At 40.2% G+C, this 7,623-nt stretch overlaps 1 pseudogene; it reads left to right on the top strand.

Moving 5' to 3' along the window:
• The first annotated feature begins 2,079 nt into the window (after window positions 1–2,079).
• On the top strand, window positions 2,080–2,317 carry LOC138439044 (CDC42 small effector protein 1 pseudogene; annotated as a pseudogene).
• Window positions 2,318–7,623: the final 5,306 nt, after the last annotated feature.

Here is a 7,623-nt window from a genome sequence, read left to right as displayed (position 1 = left end):
TTTCAGTGTGTCTGCCCTCTGATGTCCTCTCAGTGCCTACCAGCTTCCTTGGGTTTTTCTTACCTTGGACATGAAGTATCGCTTCACAGCAGCTCCAGCAAAGTGCAGCCAGTGCTCCTTACCTTGGATGTGGGGTACCTCCTCTAGGTCGTGCTCATGTGCCATCACAGCCTCTTTGGCCAGTGAGTTTTCTCTCAGAAAATTTTAAAGTTTTTTTTTATGCCCTATTGCATAAAAAAGTTTTGCTTAGTTTGTAAAGAGGTATGAACAGTAATCCAGTAGCCTTTTTGATTTTTTTCCGCATTTTTTTTGTGATTTAAAGAGTAACTTACATTGAAATTGTGTAATAATGAAATGCTTCAAAGCATTGCTACTTACCTATGAATTTCAATAAGATTTCTCCCAGATGTAAAAAAAAAAAAAAAAATCACTGATTTAGCCTATATCGGTTTACTGGTAAATTCTCTCAAATATTTAAGAAAGATATTATACCAGTTCTTTACATTTTCTTCCAAAAGACAGAAGTGATTGGAATACTTCCTAACATATTCTGTGAAACCAACATTACCCTAATACTAAAACCAGACTAAGACATTAAAAGAAAGAAAACTACAGGCCAGTATTTATCATGAATATAGATGCAAATGTTTAAAAAAAATATTAGCAATCAAACCCAACAATGTATAAGTGAATTATACACCATGACCATAGGGCATTTATTACAGATATATACAAGGTTGTTATAGCTTTCAAAAATCAATTAAGGTAACCCATCACATCAGTTGGCTAAAAATGAAAAATCAAATAGCCGTATCAATAGGCAGAAAAGGTATTTAATAAAATCACATACCCATTCATGACAAAATCTCTCAGGAAACTAGCAATAGAAAGGAACTTCCTCAGCTGATACAGAAATCTACAAAAAAACTAATATACCTCATAATGAAAAAATAAAAAATGAATTAACTGCATACTAAGTAGTGAGAATATGCCAGTACAGTAGAGAAGTGATTGCTTCGAAGTATTCCAGCAGAGAATACTCCAATACAAGAGTGATAAAGCTCTAGTACTTTGGGCACCTGATATGAAGAATGAAGAGCTGACTCTTTGGGAAAGATTCTGATGCTGAAACAGATTGAAGGCAACAGGACAAGGGGGCAAGAGAGGATAAGATGATTAGATAGTATCACTAACTCAATGGACAATAATTTGAGCAACTCTGGGAAATGATGAAGGACAGAGGAGCCTGGCATGCTGCAGTTGATGTGATCACAAAGGCTTAGTGACTGAACAACAACAACAAATAGAAACCAAATAGTTTTATGTGATGATCAATAATCAGCAAATATATTCCCTTCTCATCACTCCTTTTCATCACCTTACTGCAAATCCTACCTAATCCAACAAGGCAAGAAAAGAAAGTAAGAGATCATAAATACTGGAAAAAAACAGAACTTTTTTTTTTTTTTAATGATTGTCCATACAGAAAATCCTGAGGTCAACAAAATACTTCTGAAACTAATAAATTATTACAGCAAAGTTGCAAGAATCAAAGTCAGTTGTTTTCCTATAAATCAACAAAAACAATTGAAATTTTAAATAAAAACCACAATATCAACTGCACAGCACCTCCTCTCAGTGGTTTTGTAATCATGTCATGGCTGTCTCCACCCTTGGTCAGCCCTACCTCTCCAGGTCCACCCTTGGCTCCCCCACCACACAGAGGAGCCAGCCCAAGAACCCACACTGGTGTGTCCCAGAACAGGAACCACCCACCAGCTGCCACTGAATGCCCAGGTACAGGACCAGAGCAGGGTTCCAAGTCTGTGGAAGATATAACCTTGTTCCTGCCTGCCCATCCCACTCTCTGACCTCAGGTCAGTGTTTCAGCATCCGAGATACTGACTTTCACTACTGAGGTGAGGGCTCCAAGGACTCCACTTCCTCTAGTTCTGTCCAGCTGAGTAAACCCAGGGTGTTGTTAAACCTGAGAGGAGTGAAGAGAGGGCAGTCAAGACTCCTGAAAAAGATCCCTCGGGGGCCTCAGACAGAGGAGTGAAACTGGAACCATCATGGAACATGAGTGAATTTTGACACAAACTAGGCTGCTGCGTGGTAAAGAGACCCCAGTCACAGAAGAAGAGGAGATGGATTGACTGGACCATGACTGGGGAACCAATGAATTTTGCCCACCTGACTCACATCGGCTCTGGGGAGGAAGATGGACTTGCCATGACAGGTGCAGTTCAGGAGCAGATTAGATCCAAGGGAAACTAAAAGGCCATTGAGCAATTCTTGGGGCTTGTATCTCCAATAGGAATGGATCTTCTGGGTCCAGGCTTCGCTCTGTCCAACCCAGAAGAGATGCTACCCCCATCAGTATTCCTCTTAGAATCAGTGAACCCAGGATCCCTCTTTTCCTTGACACTCTCAGATCTGAGATAAGGGTTTTCTGGGAACTTGGAATGAGTTCCCTTCTCCTAAATGACAGTTTAGGTACCACATTTTTAAACTCTCAACCTGGAACTCCTTACATGTGGTGGTAGGTGACATGAAGAAAGCTGAAGTCACCTTTGCTGAGAAGCTTCCTTCCTCCCTGCCTTCTCTTTCCTCCTGGAGTGAACTGAAGCAGATGACATGTCGGAGCCGGGAGGATAACCACTGGCTAGTCTGCTCTTTCTCTTTAGATCTCAGACTTTAAGCACCCAGTCCCTCAGTATGTCTGTTAATGCCAGGTTCTTTCTCTAACGAAGCCTTTAACCCTATGTTTCTATAGCATTGCCGGCTCCCTAAGATCTTTCCTTTTTTTTTAATTTAAATTTTAATTTAAAATGAGTTCTGTTACTTACCCCTTCTTGCTACTACCTTTGTCCTTAACCCCGTCCCTGTCAGGAGCCTTATTGCATTCTATTGGATAAGAGTTAAGAGGAGAGTCTTAACCTAAAGACACTCCTTTTAAATCTAGGGAATCTGCCCTCAGCCAACATTCCTGCTGGCTTAGGTGAGAACAGGAAGAAGGATCTTGGAGAGGAACCCAGGAAACTAGGAGTTATGTCACAAGACTTACTGATAACTGAGGATGGGAGGAGTGGTAAGATAAATAGGCTGAAAACAGTCATCCTTGAGTGAGCTTAAGGTCCTGACAAAATAGGAACTGGAAGATCTCAAGAGCAAGTTTTCTCAAACTGGGCAATTTTGACATTTGGGGCTGGATATTTCTTGGCAGTGAGGGACTGTCTTATGCTTTATAGGACATTTAGCAAGCATCCCTGGCCTGCCCTAGTTGTGACAACCAAAAATGTCCCCAGATGGGGCAAATGTCTCCTAAGGGGCAAAGTCACCCCCAGCTGAGAGCCACTGCTCTAGAGTTAAAATATTTTCCTCGTACTTGATTTCCATTTGTTCACCCTAAGCCTTAACCATGAATAAATGAGGGCCACTTGTAAAGTAGGCTTAACTCGGCTACACCTGATCTCCATACTCTATTCAGTGTGTGGCTTGTGTTTGTGTGGGTTCATGTCTCTGTGATGGATGTGTACTGCACTGCTCCATCCTTATGCTCTCTGGAGGAGGGGTTCCTGTGGTGTGGAGGCCTGAACAGTGTGTTATGGGATTGGGGAAGGGAGAGAGAGAAACAGAAGTGCTGCAGGTAGCCCACGGTATCCTCCCCAAATTTTAAGCTTTACTTCTGTGCCCTGGTTCGAGAACCAGACACAAATAAGACTCAGGGAGTTTTGTCTGAAGACCAGTGTTTGCCCACCTGGCTGAAGAGTCTGCTTTAGGAGGGAAAATAGTGGAGGCACAGGGTCTTTAGGGCACTTCCAGTTTTCTCAGGTGTTTTGTTCTGGCCCCTTCCTTGAAAGTTATTTAGGAGGGCAGGATAGGTGAGATGAGAAGGTGGAGGTCATGTTAGCTCAGTAACGGGAAGCATCCTAGTCGCAACTTGTTAGTGTTTCCCTTCATATGAGTTGATTCTGCCCTGTTAATCTTTGTTCATGAAATTAATTTGCTAATACTCATTTTGACTCAAATGATATGCAATGTCTCTGTGAAAATATAATATTTATTTGGGACCTAAAATAATGAATAAGGAGAATATTCATTATAAAATAATGAGATAGCAGTGTATATAATTATTGTGAGTATGGTGTGTCTTTTCTGTTCTTGGGCTAGTTTTTGTTAAGCCTACTCCAGTGTCTAAAAACTTTAGAAATTTTTGAGAAAACCATGACATGTCTCCTTTTCATGACTGATGATATTCAGCTTTTCTCTCAATTTCTGAAAGTGAAGAATTGGATAAATGCCTAGTTTGTTAGCCTACATTTGACCAAAATGTTTGAAATTATTTCCTTCTTGATCATATTTTGAGACCTTTGCTTTATGAATTGAATGGTAATGATTTTAGAGTTTATGGTCTTCATTTTAAACATCTGCACAGATGAATATATCTAAAATACTCTCATTATAGAGTTGGGAATTATGAAGTAAGGCCGATTGACAAGGATGACCTTTTCATTCAAATATTTGTGTAAGTTGTCACTTCTTTATAATAGCTGAGACTGCAGAATGCATATGAGTCATTCAGATGTTTATTTCATGAGATGATTAGAGAAGATGCACCTGCATTGCTACAAGCATGACTTTTTAAGGAAACTAGCTTGTTTACACATCTAATATAAATTATGCAAGACATTCTTGGAACAATATTTTGGTGCAATAGCCAGTTTGACGTTAGCACTCATTGGCCATCTAAAGTAAAATATGCAATCTAGGGATGATTAATGATTTAATAGATAATACATATGTAGTAAGATATATCATGAATAAGTTATATCCCCCAAAAGTGTAAACACAGTTCACAGAGAATGAGGGCATTTGAAAGAAGTATTCCTTATGGAGAGACTAACCTGTAAAGGCTATGAGCATGGACTTCAGAGCCAAACTACTTGAACTGGAAGCAGATTTCTGTCATTTACTAGCTCTGTGACTATGGCAGATCATTTAACTTCTTTGTGCCTCAGTTTCGTCATTTGTGAAACAAAGAAAATGATGTCTTTCACCTACATTTAGAAGTTAAGTATGAAGGAATTCCTAGGTGGTCCAGTAGTTAAACATCCTTGCTTCCAATGTAGGAGTCATGAATTCAGTCGAGAGTTGGGAAACTGGGATACGGAATGGTGTGCAGCAGCCAAAATAATAGCAATCATAATAAGATTAATTATGGGGATTTAATGGGGCTTCCCAGGTGGCACAGTGGTAAAGAATCTGCCTGCAAAGCAGGAGTTACAAAAGACGCAGTTGCCATCCGCCGGGTCAGGAAGATCCCCTGGAGGAGGAAATGGCAGTCCATTCCAGTATTCTTGCCTGGCAAATTCCATGGACAGAGGATCCTGGCAGGCTACAGACCACGGAGTCCAAAGACTCAGCCACAATTGAGCAAGCAAGCATGAGATGGGGATTAAATAGGGTAATACCTGTCTGGTATATAATAAGCAATCATGATGATGATGATGATGATGATGACAGTTGTTACTTAGGTCAGTTCACTGATGTATAAGGCACTTTATTCTTCAAAGTTAGATATGGGCCTGTTGCTCTAAAACACAACAAGCTCTACAAATAAAGTAAAACTTGATTGGGCTTCCCCAGTGGCTCAGCAGGGAAAGAATCTGCCTGCAGTGCAGGAGACACAGGAGACTCGGGTCTGATCCCTGGATTGGGAAGATCCACTGGAAGAGGGAATGGCACCCATTCTTCTATTCTTGCCTCGCAAGTTCCATGGGCAGAGGATCCTGGCAGTCTATAGTCCGAGGAGTCCCAAAGTGTTGGACACAATTGAGTGACTAAGCAGAAAAGGCAGAGGAACCAGAGATCAAATTGCCAACATCAGTTTGATCATAGAGAACACAAGGGAAATCCAGAAAAACATTTACTTCTGCATCATTGACTATGTGAAAGCCTTTGTGTGGATCACAATAAACTGAGGAAAATTCTTAAAAGGGTAGGAATACCTGCCCTGAGAAACATGTATAAAGGACAAGAAGCAACAGTTAGAACTGGACAACAATGGACTGGTTCAAAATTGAGAGAGGAGTATGCAAGGCTGTATATTGTCACCCTGCTCATTTAACATATATATGCAGAGTACATCATGGAAAATGCTAGGCCGGATGAATCACAAGCTGTGATCAAGATGGCCAGGAGAAAAGTCAACAACCTCAGATATAAAGGTGATGACACCTTAATGGCAGAAGGCAAAGAGGAACTAAAAAGCCTCTTGATGAAGATGAAAGAAAAGAGTGATAAAGCTGGCTTAAAACTCAACAATCAAAAAACAAAGATCATGACATCTTGACCTATCACTTCATGGCAAATAGATGGGGAAAAAGTGGAAGCAGTGACAGATTTTAATTTCTTGGGCTATAAAATCACTGTGGATGGTAACTAAAGCCATGGAATTAAAAGACACTTGCTCCCTGGAAGGAAAGCTATGACAGACCTAGACAGCATATTAAAAAGCAGAGGCATTACTTTGCCAACAAAGTCCATCTAGTCAAGGCTATGGTTTTTCCAGTGGTCATGTACAGATGTGAGAGTTGGATGCTAAAAAAAGCTGAGCACCAAAGAATTGATGCTTTTGAACTGTGGTGTTGGAGAAGACTCTTCAGAATCCCTTAGACTGCAAGGAGATCAAACCAGTTCATCCTAAAGGAGATCAGTCCTGGGTGTTCTTTGGAAGGAATGATGCTAAAGCTGAAACTCCAATACATGGACACCTCATGTGAAGAGTTGACTCATTGGAAAAGACTCTGATTGTGAGAGGGATTGAGGGCAGGAGGAGAAGGGGACGACAGAGGCTGAGATGGCTGGATGGCATCACTGACTCGATGGACATGAGGTTGAGTGAACTCCAGGAGTTGGTGATGGACAGGGAGGCCTGGCGTGCTGCAATTCATGGGGTCGCAAGGAGTTGGACATGACTGACTGACTGAACTGAACTGAATTGAAGAAAAATTTTAAAATAAATTCATCAAATCATCCTTCATTTTATTCAGTTCACAGAAGAGGATCATGAGTCTCCCAGCAGGTAAAGCATTGTACAATGCATTATTTTAAAAATATCAGTGAGCCAGCTAATTTTTCCTAAAACAAACCATGTAATCAAAATGAAGTTCATGATTCTGCACAGTGAAGAAAAGGAAATTACTTAGATAAGACTATATCACTGTGTGGGTAATAGTGGCAACCACATCAGTTTGGAATGAAAGACTTTACAGTAGTAAAACAAATTTAATGGGCCAGTTCACTCTGTGTCAATTACACTGTTAAAATTTACTATTGAAATACTGTAGGGGATTACCATCCATTCAGTTTATTTGCAGGTTCTGTCCTGTGTATCAATAGAACATTTTTCCTCAGAAAAATGAAATAGCAGCAGCACAGTAAATCTGGAAACAACAAAAAGCAGTTGCACTTTTTAAAGAAATGGAAAATGTGCCATATACATACACACATGATGTACATAACCCAAATTCAGACACTTTTAGCTTTTTTTGTTTCAGAACTTCACACCATATATAACACATTTTAAGCAGATAAAAAATAGAAATTATTTTTTATTAG

Source organism: Ovis canadensis, chromosome 4 (assembly GCF_042477335.2).
Source record: "Ovis canadensis isolate MfBH-ARS-UI-01 breed Bighorn chromosome 4, ARS-UI_OviCan_v2, whole genome shotgun sequence".
NCBI lineage: Eukaryota > Metazoa > Chordata > Mammalia > Artiodactyla > Bovidae > Ovis > Ovis canadensis.
Note: the sequence above shows the minus strand (reverse complement) of the source record. Positions and strands in the feature narration are given on the sequence as shown.